Here is an 18,823-nt window from a genome sequence, read left to right as displayed (position 1 = left end):
GTGGAGGTCTTAACCATGCGTCAGTATGTGATGACATGGTAATGAAAATGTGTTGATTTGGGAAGATGTAGGCATTACTTTTTATTACTGAATACTGAAATTGACACCAATTAGGAACCAAAACCAAAGAACCACTTTGGCACCAAAACCGAATAAAACCCAATCGGTGCCCAACTGTAGTTGTGACAGTCCGAGTTCTGAATCTATTCAATCTCATATCAATAAAATACTAGAATAACAAATATTTGCTATTTACTCATATTTATTTGTGCTCTCTAAGTTTTTTATGTTTCTTTGCCTTGAGGTCAATAAAACCATTAAAATCTGGAAAATGTAGCATTTGAAAAATGGGTTTTAAAACGATCTTTAATTGAATTACTAATGTCAATATTCACATAGAATTACCACAGAGAGTCGGTCTTGACAAACAGAATTCCTGGACATTGTTGCTTGCTTTGGTGATGAAATAAGATCTTAAATAAAGTTAGGTGCACATTGGTAAACCTTCTAACAGTGAAGGTCATAGTTGCTCCTGTGGCATTAATTAGAGGCTGGGTTCTCTGGTGTCTAATTAAAAAAGCTCTAACGGGGAGCAGCAGTTGTTTATGTGTATCCCAGAGTGTCTCCTGAGAAAAGTGATTCACAAACTGGGGTTTTATCAGCAAACTTGCTTCAGGAGGTTGAAGTTCTTCTGTTTCGTAGACTCGCTCCTCCTTTTCTGGAGACTCCCTTTTCTGTGCTGACTGACACCAACACAAGGAGGCTGCGATGATGGTGTCAATGTGGAGTAATTGGACTGTAATTGGTGTAAAATGGTCTTTGTGTTTGTATCGCGACGCTCTGTCTCCATGGAGATGGTTCAACACAGACAAATTACAGTCCTTCAAGACTGTCATGGACTTTTCTCATTGATTTTGAAATTCCTTCCAGGGGTGGTGATTGCATTGATTTTCCCCTGCAGTCTCTCGGGGTGTTTAATTGAAAACCACGTGACTGTGTGATCTGGTCCCTTGGGGGCGTCGCCGTAATTATATCCGGAGGGGCGCCTTCACAAAACTCTGAGCTTTTCATGTCAGCGCCGTCCTTATCTGAAGAATTCCGATAACATTCATCCAGTCAACCTGGTTTGTAATCATGTGTTCTAACAACTCACTCCTGCTCCTCGTCTGTTTGTAGGACACGCTCTTCCCAAATGCTTCAGATGCCATTAAAATTCATCAGCAGCAAGATGGTGCTTTCTTAATCAAGTCTGTGTGATCTTGCAGATGACAGAGAGAAGCTAAAGTGTGGGAGATGGAGGACAACTTCAAGTTTTAAACGTTTTTAAAGGAATCCTCTTCATTTCTGCATCTGCTTTATTGTGTTTCCTGGAATCTTGTTTTGTGTTTGAATTCTACTCTATGCTGCAATTCTCCTTTGGGTTTTTGGTCTGAGCTTACTTTGCTTTTTTCATTTAAAATATCATTACTTCGGTGTTATTTCTATTTTCTGCCTCCACATTTTTAATATTGATTATTTACTTTTAAGCATGCTTTATTTTAGTGTCAACCAACATTCTGAACAGATAAAGCTTTGCAAAACATTTTTGGATGAATGTCGGAACTTATGTGAAGTTAATAGCCTACAAATGACATATTACACATAAAAATAATTCACTGTTATAACATTTCAATATTTCCATCCATCCATCCATCTTCCTGACCGCTTCTTCCCTTTCGGGGTCGCTGGGGTGCCGGAGCCTATCCCGGCTACTGATGGGCGAAGGCGGGGTTCACCCTGGACAGGTCGCCAGTCTGTCACAGGGCCTCAATCACACACACAGTCACTCTCACATTCACACCTAGGGGCAATTGAGAGTCACCAATGAACCTATGAAGCATGTTTTTGGACGGTGGGAGGAAGCCGGAGTCCCCGGTGAAAACCCACGCATGCACGGGGAGAACATGCAAACTCCACACAGAAAGGTCCCAGCTGGGAGTCGAATAATATATATTTCCCTTGAGAATTTTCTTCAGTAATCTCGTTTTCAATATCTTTTCTGTCAGGAGTCAGCTATCTGTCTCCCCCTCTGGTCACAGGCGGGAGCTGTCTCTGGAGTACTGACTGCACTACATCTCCCAGCAACCCCAGCGTCCAGGAACTGTGCGCTCCTCAGCTGTCTCCAATCTGACAATCACCCACCTGCTTCTTAAGAAGCTCAGAGGCTCCCTCAGTGTGAAGTATTGTTTGTGCCACTCTGCCTGCATTACTGAGCGGTTCTGCCTGGACATGATCTTCTGTTGTTTTATCTCTTGATTGCCTGCCACCTGCACCCTGGACTCTGACAGCTCTACTCTCTTCTTGGGCGCTCCCAAACCTCTCCCTGTCTGACCCCGGTTTAAGTTTTTGGACTTTTAGTTCCTGTCTGAACTAATAAACCTGCTGAATGTGGAACCGGCTCTCTGCCTATTTGTGACACTTTGTTTTTTTTTTTTTTTTTTTAATATTTTTAAAAATGTATTTTATTTTTTACTTCTTTTTTTTAACCAATTCACAATATTTTGTTTAAAAGTTCTGTAAAAAAAATCTTGAATATCTGTGAAAATATTTTATACTTCTTTAAGAAAAGTGAATTTTCAAAAATGATTTCCAGATTTGGCTTAATTTTAAAGGTATTTCTTTAAGTTTTTTTAAGCTAATTTAGGATTTAGGTAATATTTTAGCTGACTATCAGCTTCAACATCTTCCTTTTTTTTAATTATTAAGAAAGAGACTTCATTCTTTTCTGCTATCAACACACTAGCTGTTTTGGCTAATTTAAGTTTTTATTTTTTAATTTAGCATTTAGCTAATATTTTAGCTGCCATCAGCTTCAGCGTTTTTAGCTATCAATTTCAGCATCTTCAGCTATCAGCACTAGCACCTTCAGTGGCCAAATTCATCTTACAGCATTCACACTAGCATTATTACAGGTAATGCTATATATCTAGTTTATAATTATGTAAAAAAGTTATGTTTTTAAAGTTATAGTGTTCATTAAATGTTTATCCTATTCGCCACGCGACCTAAGGTGTGTGTTGGATGTGATTTAGTTAACTCCCCTGATCTAAACAGTAGCTGGTATAATTGTATTTCCACTGTTAAGCTCATTGAGATTCTACTTCAGAACAACAAAAAGTTCTACATTTGAAGCTGATTCCAGTTTGTAGAACTCTGCTGTTTCTACATGATGTGAACAGACTGAGAGGCGTGTTTTAAATCACAACAACTCTGACTTTGTCTGCTGCTGTTGGGTTGCCTGCAGAATCTTGTTTAACTTAATTGAGGTTATCCAGAGCGCGGTCCTTTGGAGGAGTGCCATCTTCCTCGCTTTCATCTCAAATGACACAAAAATACACTCAAACAAGGAGAACGAAGCCGTGACTGAGACAAAACACAGAACAGAGTTTATTTTAGCGCCAAGCTGCTTTCAGTTGGGTTTTCTGTTCTTATGGGCTCATTTCTTGTAAACAGAGGATTTAGTAGAGACGATGCGCTACCTTGTTTAGCTAGAACAGGTATCTCTGTAGACTGAGCTGAGTGCATCTCAACCTAACATGAAACTGATTTAAGCTGCAGGTTCATACAGGGTTCATTCAAGAAAAAAATGTTTCACAAACTTTGACAGGTAATAAGTCATGAGAGGAGCTGGGATACCAGGAATCATTGAGTTGAATTTTTGAATTGAAATGGTTTATGTCAAGCAATCAAACAAGAATGTATGTGAAGTACAGTTGCATCAAATCAGATTTTGCTTGAAATGGAGCGAGAGGAAGTGAACTTATATAATCCCGCCCACTCGACCATAACATTTCCTTTACATGAACTATCATTTTCAGGTTCATAACTTCTGATTAGACATTTTTACTTAACATAGCTACAGGCCATTAAAAATCCTTGTGTATTAATAAATCATGTGACTATTTAAGTAGACATAACACTATAACAAACTGTATCACAGCATATGCAGATATGATCAAGATTCAGCAAACATCAATAAAAAATGTAGATTGTTTTTTCATTGGAAAACCATTAATATAATTTAAGTATTAAATCTGACAAAACATTTTAACATGTATACAGATTATTATTATAATTATAATAATAGTTATTATAATAGTAGTAAGAATAGGCTCCAGCAATCTTGAAAATGGACGGATGGATAGTTCTTGCTTGGTGAAAGCTTTGAGGATACGTCAAATGGAACCTGCACTCAAAAGCTAAAGAGAGCAGAAAAAAGACTTTAATCTGAGCTTCTAAACATCCACGGGTTCATTTCAACCAGCCACATTTTCCACGGGAATCCGTTCAAGTTTAAGGCTTTCAAAGCAGCTGGTGCTAATTTCATTTCACAGTATCAGAGGTACTCAGTTTAACTGCGTGACATCAGTGTCAGAGGTGACCAGACAATACTCCGACCAATCGGCGGCGTGCGCACTCGACATCAGACACAAGTTTTCCTTCTCCCTCTCGTCTGCTCTCTGACACGCTTCACTTCTCCCCCTCTGATCTCTCCGTCCCTCCTTTCTTCCTCCTCCCGGCACAGCCGCTCTCTCGCTCTCCCATTGATTAATTCCACTGGGTTGCCGTTTGATGCTTTTCAAGCCTCGTCCTCCTGCCAGCGCCCGGGGCAACGCCGACGACCGCAGGGATAGTGACTCAGTGGATTGGAGCTCAGAAAAAGAGAGAACTTTATTCACTAAATCATCAAAACCTTCTCGGAGATGTTGATGGTGCAGGAAAAACAGCTCGGAGCTCCCTGTCTTGAGAGGAAACGGGAGTTTACCTTCTTCACAGCGATGCAGCAACATTTAGTAAACATGGGGTCAACTGGAGTGAAATACCAGTGGTTTAGAGCTGAGGAGATATATGGTTTTAGGGATTAGCAGAATAGGATTAGACCCATCATATTTCTACAAACTGTGTGAGAGACTAAACTTACTCTAATGCTGTCCCACACTTTGACTATCAAACTATTGTGTTGTCTATTTCTACATTTAGAGGTGTTCAGGCTTTGAACAAAAAAGAAATATTTTTGGTCAAAAAATTAAAACTGGGATGACATTCTGCACCTTTCTGAAGAAATTTGGCCAAATTAACACTTTTTTGTGCTTTTACTAAAATGGAATTGGAAGAATAAGAATTCTTTGTATCTTTGATGAAACTTTAGTCCGTATTTTTATCCCTACTTTTAAATTCCCCCTCCGATTAGAATCCAGTTTTTTTAGTTTTTAATATATTGTTTTTCTTCTGAAAGAGAACAAATGTAATAATAAATCATTTTTGTTTTTACATTTCCGAGTATTTCTCCTTTTAAATCAATCAAACTGTCTTGGACAGACTCTGTTTGAATGAATGATCTTCTTTCCATCAACAGCTCTGCTGCACATGCACTAAACCCTCATCTGTTCCTAGTGTCTAGTTCAGGTTCTGGAGAAGAGAAGATGGTATCTTCACATTGACTGCAGTCAAATGAGCCGCCGTTCACATTTCTGTGGTCAAATCAGCATCACTGGATTTTTGGTGTGAGTTTCATCCAATACTTACGGTAGCAGGACTGAGAACGCTGGAAAATCTCCACCAGACTCCACGGAGCTTCTTGATGTGACCACGGAAATGTGAACGGCGGCTCATTTGACCGCAGTTGGAAAGGATTGTAAATCAATGAAAGAGCATTTTGATGTTAGCTTTGATTATTTTATCAAGAACTCTGAGAAACCAATGATTGAATGTATTGATCACAGTCAATAAACATTGGAGAATTAGCTAAAAGAGTCTTTGGTGAACTGGAAGGAGAAAGAATCAGGATTTTGGAGGAAGTTCTGTCCATGAAGATCTTCACTTCCTCGTCCAGCTGACATCCGGATCAGAACCATACGGCTGGACATTACCCAGATTGATGGATGTTTTTATGTAGCAGCGATGAAGATTTATGCTAGTGAGACGCAGAAATATCATATTGAGACAGGGGGGGATCAGGGGCGGAGCTCCAAAGGCCACGCCCCCTGAGAGGAGATTTTGGAAACAGAGGCTTCAACATGAAAAATTTATTTTTAAGACATTTAGGTTGTGGCATTTTGGTTAAAAACTTCATAATCATAATTAAAACACTACTGGGAACGTTTTTTAAGAAAAAAAATGGTCATAGGGGAACTTTAAAACAACAACAGTGCAAGAGTGATCTTTAATTATGGTTATACCGTTATTTTTTTAGACAAATCCACAAACTTTTATTTTTTTCCAGGACTAGTTCTGGGACTAGTTCTACAGGACTGTCGGTGTGGAGTAAGCCCCTCCCCACATCCCGTCACCCATCTGGCTTACAGCTTCTCACATCTCCAACCTAACAGTACCGGTGCAACAAGCTCCACCTAGAGCGTGTCTATGATGAGACTCACCATGCAGCTGCCCAGCAGAACCCAACCGGGTTTTGAGCCGGGCCTTCTCACTGTGAGGTGACAGTGCTGTATCAGCTGCAGAAACAGAGTTGATTTCTGCTAAAACTACTTAGTTGCACAAGTGTCCATAGATGGCAGAATTCACAGAGGCAAAGTGTCAAAATATTATTAAAGAAACTGTTTATCTGTTCATTAGCAGAAAGTAAATCATTTGATCCAATTAAGACACTAATTCTGTCCAGAAAATCATGAAGTGAAGGGTATGTTAATGTTAAACATATTTTATAGACTAAAACTGAACCCCATTGTTAAATAATGAATAATTCACATGATAAAAGTTAAATATAATAATGACAGTTCAGTGTTTTCAAAGGTACTTAAGCAGCTGCTCCATCTGTCATTGATGTGTGTGAATTACGATGAATAACTTTTATTATGAGCTTAATAGAACATTTAAGACTGACAATGACGAACGCCTGTGCTCTTATCATGGACCTCTTTTTCAGAATGTAAAAACATTTTGATTTCTGAGAACATTTTTCACAATCATTTATGTTTTTGCATTCAAGTAGATGTTACATTAAGGTCATTTTGGAGCCAAATTGGTTTGATGTATATTTCAATCAAAAGGCATGAATGGGTTATAAATAGAACTGGACATTTCATGTCCTGAATTTGGGGTTTTATAATTTAATTTTCAAGTTTAAATGTGTTTTCATTAATCAAAGTGATTATATTTTAAATGTAACTTTATTTATTAAGAAATTTTCATTCTTCAATAATGCAAAGTGCTTTACAGGCTCAAAACAAGACAAAAAATGAAATCATGACTGATTATTTTTGAACGAGAATGTGCTTTGGTTGTTGGTGATTTCAGAAACTGATGATCTAATGGGATTTTCACCCACAACCATTTCTGAGGTTTACAGAGAATGGTCAGAAAAAGAGAAAATATCCAGTGAGCAGCAGTTCTGGGGTAGAAATGTCCAGACTGGTTCCAGCTGATAGAAAGACAACAGTAACTCTAATAACCACTGGATACAATCGAGGTCTGCAGAAGAACATCTCTGAACTAACACGTCTAACCCTGTAAAAGCGTATTCGGTAATTGATTTTGACATTAGTTCTAAAAGAGACCATTCTTTGACAGTGTGCCCTTTAATCCAGTGTGCCCAAAGAGTAAAAAAGTAGTAAAAAGAAAAAATAGATAGTCACAAAAATAGCTGGCTATGAATAAAAAGCATGGAGATAAAACTATTTAAACGCTTTAAATCTGTCATTGAAATGTGTTGAATGTTGAACGTTTATAACTTAAACCACCGCAGAAAAGAAAGGGGAAAAAAAAGAAAAGAGTATTAGTAAGAACACGTTTAAAAAAGGTTTCAAATGGTTACTCTGACCAATAGAAGACCTGAGTCTTGGTTATTTTTTGTTTTTTCACTACAGAAGTATTTTGGCTTCTGGGAACCAGCGGTACTTCCTGTTTGGAACGCCAGGGAGAAGGGGTCACTCAGTCCAGTTTTCATAGAGTCGATGTTCTAAGACTAACTAGGTCATTACATTTTAATATTTTTAATTTGCTGAATATTGAGATTAGAAGGTTCCATGTAGTTACTTGCAGAAATGATTCTCACTGTTTTTTTTTTCTGTAGAATGAAAATTGGATTGACGTTTTTCTTACAAGCATTTCCCCAAATTTCAGTGCAATAATTTACATGTGGAACAATCAGTGAGTTACATAACAAATGGAGAACTTTAATGTCCAACAATGATTTCACTCTGTGAAGAACAGCAGTTGTTTTAGGTAACTTAGATTTAATATTACTAATATGAGATCTCCAAGTGAAACTTTCATGAATGATAACACACAAAAACTTAACTTCTTTAGTCTGCCAACATTATTACAGATGATTTGAAATGAAACGTTCTGATCTATCTTCCCGTTGCTGAATACCATAAATGATGTTTATTCACAGTTCAATGATAATTTATTTGCATTAAACCATTTTTCATTAGTTCCAACTCTGCTTGGATTATTTCTTTCATTCTAAATTGTCACCTACATAATAAAGGTTGTGTCATCAGCAAATAGGACACACTTTAACATATTGGACATATTAACAATGTCATTCAAATAAAGATTGAACAGCTTTGGTCCGAGAACTGACCCCTGGGGTACCCCACATTTTATACCACGACAATTTGATGTTCTGTTATTTATTTGTACATATTGTTGTCTATTTTTTAGGTAACTTGTCACCCATTGAAGAGATGTCCCTCTAATGCCGTATTTATGGAGTTTGCTAAGTAAAATCACTAAATATGCTAATGAGGTGTTTCTTGTTGTCTATTGCCGTGGATATTTCTTCTGTTGGGCCTATCAAAGCCGTGGTAGTTGAACAGTTTGCCCTGAATCCATATTGACGACTATCTATCTACCATCTTGTTCATGTCTATGTACTGCTAAGCCAGGGGTCTGCAACATTTACCACCAAAAGAGTCATTTGATCCAGTTTCTTACAGATCAAAACCCAACAAGAGCCGCCAAATATAACTTATCCTTTTAGAAAAATACACTTCCTGTTTATTTATCCGGCTATTCCTTTATATATTGTAGATTTTAAATAGTTACAATACTTAAATTCTCAAAGTTTTATACTTTTTTATAAACTTTTTAATAACTTCTTTACTTTTGACAGCAGCACATGCAAGTTCCTTTCAAAATAAAGTGTCAAATGAGATCCTCCTACTGCAGGAGATACACTTGAATTAAAAATGCAGGAAAACCAAGTCAAACATGGCATCTTCTTTAGGTTTGACGACTAGATTCGTGCAGCATAGATTACTATATCTGCTTAACTTCACTAAGTAATTTAATGTTTATTCAAATTGTTAATATTTTAAAGCCAAAGAGCTACATGTGGCTCCAGAGCCTCGGGTTGCAGACCCCTGTACTAACCAATATCTTCTGTGAAATGATGGGAGCTAACGACGCTAGCAACTGTTGCTAAGGACTTTTCTGATCCAACAACAATTGCAAATGTAAAGTTTCAAGCATGAAGCAAATACAAATCTATCATCAAAGAAGTGTGGACATGCAGAAGATATTGCTCAGTAGACATTGAACTTTCATTTTAAGATGGGGGCCACAAAATGTCGATTTAAGGGCCACAAATGGTCGGCCACTTTGAAACCCCTGCCTTAAACTATCACACATCAGAATATATTATCCTCCCTATCAGGGTCTGAGTTAAGTCACGGATTATCTTCTTGTGGAAGCTGAATCGGTTTAACCTCTCTCATTTTCTACATTTGCTTCAGGCCAAACAAATCGGGAGTGAAATTAATGAGTCCCTCTCCAGGAGTCTGCCGTGCAGACACATCTTCTAAATGACCAGACTCATGAGATTGTTTTTCATGATCACTGGGTGACATTCAGATCTGACCTTATACCAGTGAAGGAGCGAGGTTCCTTTTTCTGCCATTTTCTCCCGCGTCACGTCTGCCTCCAGGCAGATCCTTCTCCGCTCTTCCCTCCCTTCGCCGTCGGAGCTCCGACTTGGCGTCGGTGTGTCCTCGAGTGTGCGCCTCAGCTGCTCTCAAGAGTGGTGACATTCAGAAAGGTTCAGAGGCGAGCCCAGCCGGGCCATGCCAAGTTAACACACTGACATTGTCCTGACATTTTCCTACTGCTGGCTTCCACTTACCTCCCCACTTAGTTTGTGTGTTTACTGTATTTTACTGACAGGACAGAAGTCTCAGCAGTAAATTAATGACTCTAGGTTCATCGCTGTGATTACCTCCAGTCATAAAGCTTTGTCAAATTACAATGTTCCCTCGCACAATCGCATTGTTTCAACGATTTTGTCAGAGCATAGTTACAATTTTTATACATTCATTTTTAACAGCACATTGTGTTCTGCATCCTGATTGGCTGTTGATCTTGTCAAGCAATTTCTGTTTTCTGTGCAGACATTGCACATGCTCTTCACAATCAAATATTATATTCAATCCACACCAAACAAAATATAAACGTAGCACTTTTGTTTTTACTCATCGTTGTCTGGGCATGAACTTAAAGATCATCAAAGAACATTTTCTACAAACAGAAAATTCTCTTTCTCTCAAGTATTGTTCATAAATCTGTGACAGTGTGCATTAAAAAGGCAAAAGATGATGCTCAAATATGATTTTTTTAGTAACAAAATAATAAGTAATAAATACAATTTTGAATATTTTTCGTTAATCTTGTGTTAAATTGGACTTAATTCCAAAGCTGTATTGTTCAAGCAGAGTGACCCTGAGACAAAGAAAATCTATTTTCTGTTGGAAAGTTAACAATAATGAATGTGCTTCTGGAACGAGCTCGGTCCTCTCTGCTTGTCTGAAAGTCCACTGCCCTGCAGAGTGAGGAATTAATTATTTGCATTGCTTTTTGCCTAATTGGGCTTCACGGTCTTTTTTTCTCTCTGGATCTGTTAGCAGACTGAGTCGAGCCTGCAGCTCTTCCCCTTTTCAGTAAAGTGTGCTGACGAAGTGAGGGATTTATGTAACCAAGGAAAGCTTTTACCCGTTTAAAACCCAAACTTTTATTTCACAGCATAATGTCTGAGTGCCTCCCACATAACACACTGCTTGTGTTAAGAACAGTTTAATCCATCCAGAAATGTTTACAGTTTCAACATATTGTCTGTTTGTCACCCTAAACCAGGAGTGTCAGTAATGTTATCTTGAGCTCGTTTCTAACTTGTATAACTTTGACAAAATATATATTTTATGGAGAGTAAAATATTGAAAGTTATTTACGTTTAAGTTGATTTATTCTGGAATAATATTCCTGCCTTTTTATTATTTATAATTATGTTAAAGATTTACGTTTTCAGAGTTTTAAAAATGGGTATTTTGTTTGCTTTTTGGACTATTAAGGCATTTACCAAGATTTTTTAGGCTTATTTGGAGTTCAGCTAATATTTCAGCTACATCCTAGCTGTTTGGACTAACATAAGTTTTTTTTTTTTAGTTTTTTAGGCTAATTTAGCATTTAGCTAAGGTTTTTTTTAGCTATTAGCTTCAGTGATTTCAGCTATCAACTTCAGTGATTTCAGCTATAAACTTCAGTGATTTCAGCTATCAATTTATGTGATTTCAGCTTTGAACTTCAGCGATTTCAGCTATCAACTTCAGTGATTTCAGCTATCAACATGAGTGATTTCAGCTATCAACTTCAATGATTTCAGCTATCAACTTTAGCGATTTCAGCTATCAACTTCAATGATTTCAGCTATCAATTTCAGCAATTTCAGCTATCAACATCAGTGATTTCAGTTATCAGCTTCAGCAATTTCAGCTATCAACATCAGTGATTTCATTTATAAACTTTAATGATTTCAGCTATCAGCTTCAATGATTTCAGCTATCAACATCAGTAATTTAAGCTATTAACTTCAATGATTTCAGCAATCAACTTCAGGGATTTCAGCTATCAGCTTCAATGATTTCAGCTATCAACATCAGTGATTTCAGCTATCAAAATCACTGATTTCAGCTATCAACTTCAGCGATTTCAGCTATGAGCTTCAATGATTTCAGCTATCAGCTTCAGCAATTTCAGCTGTCAACTTCAATGATTTCAGATTTTCAACTTCAGTGATTTCAGCTATCAACTTCAGCGATTTCAGCTATCAACTTCAATGATTTCAGCTATCAACATCAGTGATTTCAGCTATCAACATCAGTGATTTCAGCTATCAACTTCAGTGATTTCAGCTATCAGTTTCATTGATTTCAGCTATCAACATCAGTGATTTTAGCTATCAACATCAGTGATTTCAGTTATAAACTTCAATGATTTCAGCTATCAGCTTCAGCGATTTCAGCTATCAACATCAATGATTTCAGCTATCAACATCAGTGATTTCAGTTATAAACTTTAATGATTTCAGCTATCAGCTTCAATGATTTCAGCTACTAACATCAGTGATTTCAGCTATCAACTTCAATGATTTCAGCCATCAACCTCAGGGATCTCAGTTATAAACTTCAATAATTTCATCTATCAACTTCAGCGATTTCAGCTATCAGCTTCAATGATTTCAGCTATCAACATCAGTGATTTCAGCTATCAATATCAGTGATTTCAGCTATCAACTTCAGGGATTTCAGCTATCAGCTTCAATGATTTCTGCTATCAACTTCAGCGATTTCAGCTATCAACATCAGTGATTTCAGCTATCAACTTCAGTGATTTCAGCTATCAACATGAGTGATTTCAGCTTTCAACATCAATGATTTCAGCTATCAACTTCAGTGATTTCAGCTATCAACTTCAGCAATTTCAGCTATCAACTTCAATGATTTCAGCTATCAATTTCAGCAATTTCAGCTATCAACATCAGTGATTTCAGTTATCAGCTTCAGCAATTTCAGCTATCAACATCAGTGATTTCATTTATGAACTTTAATGATTTCAGCTATCAACTTTAGCGATTTCAGCTATCAACATCAGTGATTTCAGCTATCAACGTCAGTGATTTCAGTTATAAACTTCAATGATTTCAGCTATCAGCTTCAGCGATTTCATCTATCAACATCAATGATTTCAGCTATCAACATCAGTGATTTCAGTTATAAACTTTAATGATTTCAGCTATCAGCTTCAATGATTTCAGCTATCAACATCAGTGATTTAAGCTATCAACTTCAATGATTTCAGCCATCAACTTCAGGGATTTCAGTTATAAACTTCAATGATTTCATCTATCAACTTCAGCGATTTCAGCTATCAGCTTCAATGATTTCAGCTATCAACATCAGTGATTTCAGCTATCAACTTCAGCGATTTCAGCTATCAACATGAGTGATTTCAGCTATCAACTTCAATGATTTCAGCTATCAACTTCAGTGATTTCAGCTATCAACTTCAGCGATTTCAGCTATCAACATCAATGATTTCAGCTATCAACTTCAGCAATTTCAGCTATCAACATCAGTGATTTCATTTATAAACTTTAATGATTTCAGCTATCAACTTCAGCGATTTCAGCTATCAACATCAGTGATTTCAGCTATCAACGTCAGTGATTTCAGTTATAAACTTCAATGATTTCAGCTATCAGCTTCAGCGATTTCAGCTATCAACATCAATGATTTCAGCTATCAACATCAGTGATTTCAGTTATAAACTTTAATGATTTCAGCTATCAGCTTCAATGATTTTAGCTATCAACATCAGTGATTTCAGCTATCAGCTTCAATGATTTCAGCTATCAACTTCAGCGATTTAGGCTATCAACATCAGTGATTTCAGCTATCAACATGAGTGATTTCAGTTATAAACCTTAATGATTTCAGCTATCAACTTCAGCGATTTCAGCTATCAGCTTCAATGATTTCAGCTATCAACATCAGTGATTTCAGCTATCAACTTTATGGATTTCAGTTATAAACTTTAATGATTTCAGCTATCAACTTCAGCGATTTCAGCTATCAGCTTCAATAATTTCAGCTATCAACATCAGTGATTTTCAGCTATCAACTTCAGTGATTTCAGCTATCAGCTTCAATGATTTCAGCTATCAACTCGGGCGATTTAAGCTATCAACGTTCAGCTTTAGTGATTTTAACTATCAGCTTCAATGATTTCAGCTATCAACTTCAGTGATTTCAGCCATCAACATCAGTGATTTCAGCTATCAACATCAGTGATTTCAGCTATCAACATCAGTGATTTCAGCTATCAACATTAGTGATTTCAGCTATCAACTTCAGGGATTTCAATTATAAACTTTAATGATTTTAGCTATCAACTTCAGCGATTTCAGCTATCAGCTTCAATGATTTCAGCTATCAACATCAGTGATTCCAGCTATCAACTTCAGTGATTTCAGCTATCAGCTTCAATGATTTCAGCTATCAACTTGAGCGATTTCAGCTCTCAACGTTCAGCTTTAGTGTTTTCAGATATTAACTTCAGTGTTTTCAGCAATGCGCTTCAGCCTCTGTAGCTATCAATTTCAGCTATTAGCACTAGCATCTTCAGCGGTCAAATTCAGCTTAAAGCATTCACACTAGCATTATCACAGGTAATGGTATATATCTAGTTCATAATTATTTTTAAAGTTACAGTTTTAAAGTTTAAAAAAAATGTAGTTTTAAAGTGTCCAATATATGTTTATCCTGTTCGGCCCGTGACCTAAGGTGTGTTTTGGATTTTGGCCCAGTGTGTGATTGAGTTTGACACCCCTGCGGGTTCATTGAACGATCTATGACCATGTTATTACATACGGTCAACCTGCATGTCCCGTACAGGGTTACCCATGATTCTCCCGCCGACAGCCCATATCCACCCGTAAGGGCAGTTGTGACTAAAGCTTTACCACAGGAGCCACGCTCCTGCCAACTGTTGTATGTCTTCATATAGCAGCTAAATAATCTCATTAGTCTCTTTTCATTTGTCCTCCCTCCACCTCCACCTCCACCTCCAGCTTCTTCACCGCGGTCATTACGTCTCAATAATCCCCCTCACTCCTCTTCCCCTCCTAACTCTGGCCCTGCCTGCCAAAGTGTCTGTCTCAGCAACAGTAATTCTCATTAATTATCACTGCAGGCATGTTCTGGTGCCAGAACGACCCAGGTGGCAGCCGAACATCGCCGCCGCTGGAGAGTGGAGTTAAGCTGGCAGAGAGCAAAGCAACTTAACTACCTATCAGTGCACAGCAGTTAACTGTATCTAAGAGATGAAAGCCGAGAAATGCTCGGAAAAGAGTCGTGCGATGTCTCCAAATGAAAGCTTTTATCTTCCAAAGTACTGTGAGATGTGCTTTTACTATCTCTGTAGGACAACACTAATGTAGTCGACTGTGACCCCAGCCAGGCTTCACCAATACAGCAGCCTGCAAGTGTAAAGAAAACAGTTTGTCTGGGGTCATTTCCAAAGATCAAATATGAAACGTACGGCAGTGTATTTAATCTCAATGGAAGTCTTTTTTTTCTTCGTTTACTTTTAGTCAAGGTCAAAGTTTTTAAAATGTTGCTAATTAAACACAAAAACAAATTTTGTAAATGTGACCATTTGTATACAAATTCCACTTTCAGTGTCATTGAAATTCCCGAAAACAGTAAAAAGGAGATATTAGAGATGTACAACTTTTTTTTTCTTTTAGTCTTTTTACACCCTTTTTAGGATATTTATCATGAGGTGAACATGAATCATTCTTAGAGAGAGCTAGCTGCTCATCAACCATAACACTTTAGAATTGTAATTTTAAGACAATACATTATCAATCTGAAAATTATTTTCCCAATATTTGTCCTTGATATTATGCATGTTTCAGCCAAAATTCTTTAAAAGCTGTTGTTTTAAGTATTAAACCTCTGTTAGCTAATGTATCTTTAGAAAAAGCTTTAAATAAAACAATAGCATTCATTGCATATTTAAAGGGTAACCAAACAGGGTAGTTGGAGGCTGACTCCGCCCACAGTCAAAATGTGAAAATCCACTCAGAGAGGTGGGGCTGGGAACAGGACTGTTACCATTACTGGAGCTGTAGATCATGATGCTTGACTTCTGGAATAAATGGTTTGACCAACCACAAAATTAAAATGTAAGACTTTGTTTTAACCTGTAGGGGCAGCACACATACGTCTTTTGACTAGGGCTGGGTATTGATCATAATTTCAATAAACATATTTGATTAAATTCACAAGAGCCTGGATAGATTCTGTTTTTTTTTTCTTTTGATTCTTCACTTCAATTAAAATTTTAAGTTACACATTTATACACATTTGTTTAAAAATACATTAATAATCTACTATATGTTCTGAATATATATATATATATATTAATATTAATCTGATCCAGTTCACATACTGTAAATGTATCAGTGAAATAATGAGATTGTTAATATCATCCAGTGTTACATGGATTCTCTAAAGGAGAAGTTCTAACTAAAATGTTCAGATCATTAACATTGGAAACATTGTTCTGCTTCTCCTGGAGGACGTTTCAGTTTGACCACTAGGTGGCGATCACAGTATAGCATTACACCTTATTCCAGAAGAAGAAGAAAGTATGACCAAAAAAGAACGAGTTTTAGACCACAAATTGTTATTTTTATATACATATTTCCTTAAAAGTGTTTTGAAAATTCATACCTGTGAGTTTATAAAGATGTTTATTTAGTCAGCGATCTATGTTTATGTCGACCGAGTGTTAGCATCAGCCGTCTTATGGGAAATCCTATTAGCATGAAGCTAGCTGATAAATCAATCTATATTTTTAAGAATCGATGATTGATCTGTTAAGCTTAAATCGATTCAAATCGATTAATCGATCTCAATAACTCAGCACTATTTTTGACAATATTTTCAGGAAATTAACAAGTTTATTTTAATTTGTCCAAAATATGTCAAGGCAGCACTTTTAAAGACTCATTTATAGAGGTCAACAGACAAAAAAAGTTCATTTAGGGTTTGGTTTCCCTTTAACTTTTTATTGCTATTTTGCTTTTATAAAAGTACATGTTTGTATTTTGTTTTACTTAAAAAATGTTTTTTTAGCTCCACTTAAAATCATCTAAATTTTCTCTTTTTTTTCATGAATGCATTAAAGTCTAATGTTACACTATAGGATTATTTAACATCTTTTTAGTTTTATCAAACTTTTAGCTTCTTTTAGGTTTTTTTTTTCAGATATATCAAAAAAACTTGTTTAAACTACAGCGATTGGGAGAATTTTAGATATTTTTAATTCTTTTGTAGAGTTAATAAACTTTTTTAAACCTAATTCACACCACAGGTGTTTCACTGGTGACAGGTGACTCTAACACCTGGAGCTCTAACGGGTTAAACAGTTTGCAGTTTTTTGTGTTAATTTACATTACTTGAGATGTCATTATTAAAAAAACGTATCTTTATGTTTGCATAGAGGGCATCTTTGAAAAAGTTGCAGAAGTTACAAAGAAGCAAAAAGACATCTTAATCCATAAACTACAATCTATTGAGGTATTAAATAAAATAAAGCTTAAAGCGTTCTCCTTTTCCAAGGATTTCAGCTTTTCCTTGAAGTGTTTGTGTTTTGAGGCTCCTCCATAAGTGCCTCATCTGAGACAAATGTACTTAACTTTAACAAGAGTCTCTCTCAGGGCCAAACAGTGGAAAGCCAGACCGGTGCAACCCAGACATCAAGGATCAAACAAACACTCCCTCCAGGCGAAAATGAAAACACACAAGTTAAACAAAAAGAGAAAACTGCTTCAGAAGACGAGAATGTCTACGTTTTTCTCAGAAAATAATGACAATTTTAATAATGAAGTCATCCAATCAGCATCAACGTAATCATTCTTTACCTTCATCCATATGTAAGGAATGTTATCTCTCGCTGCTATGGCAACAAACACAAAGAAAGGAAAAAAAGAATCTCAGAAAATTAATCAGACGTTCTTGTTGCTCGGAACATTTTGGGGAGCACATTCCAACTGCGAAACAGAGCGGAGCAGCATCGTGTGGAACAGCCGCTCACAAAGCACCTGCAGCCTGGCAAAATTAGATGTATAAATCTGAACCCAGCGGTGCAGCAGAGGATAATTATTCTGCTATGAATATTAAAATCTTAAAATTATGTCTCCGAGCAGACAGCCTTTTTCTTGTAAAATGTTATGTCGCATTGATAAGCAGCAGGAGAGCGTGTGAGCGAATGTTCTGCAACCGTCCTGCAGGAGATTTCCTCATAAAGAAGCGGAACACGAGATGGAGGAATGAATGATAATGCTTGCCCAAATGTATTCAAATGCATCAGTTTGGGATTGATGGAAGTTTCTGATCCCCACAAAGCTCAGATCCTCCAGCCTGGAACCTTCAGGATCCTGACAATGATCTTAGATGTTCTTAGTACTCTTCTGGTCAGAGATAATAGATGTTTCAGGGATTTAAGAAAGTATATTTTCTACTTTGAATGCTACCACTTGTTAGACTGTATTTTCTAGGGCTGGCTTGAAAAAATCGATTAATCGATTTGAATCGATTTAAGCTTAATAGATCAATAATCGATTCACAAAAGATATAAATCAATTTAGTACATAAAGCTAAAGTCTGCTAGCTTGATGCTTACGTTTAATAGACTTTCCCATAAGACGGCTAATGCTAACGTTTGGTCAACCCAAAAAAAATACATTGCTGACTAAATAAACATCTTTATTTACTTTATTAATTTTCCAAACTCTCACCGTCACCCTGTGCCCCATGCCTAATTAACACCACAGGACCTCAGATTGGGTCTGTACCTTGTCTTAACAGTGACACTGGTCGCTCCTCCTCGTGAATTGCGTCCGGTGTAAATGCAGCTTTAAAGGTATACCCCCGACTTTAAAGGGTTAAGCTGGTGCTGCCTAATCATGTTTTCTTCTGCTTGA

Source organism: Oryzias melastigma, linkage group LG24 (genome assembly GCF_002922805.2).
Source record: "Oryzias melastigma strain HK-1 linkage group LG24, ASM292280v2, whole genome shotgun sequence".
In the NCBI taxonomy this organism is placed as follows: Eukaryota; Metazoa; Chordata; class Actinopteri; order Beloniformes; family Adrianichthyidae; genus Oryzias; species Oryzias melastigma.
Note: the sequence above shows the minus strand (reverse complement) of the source record.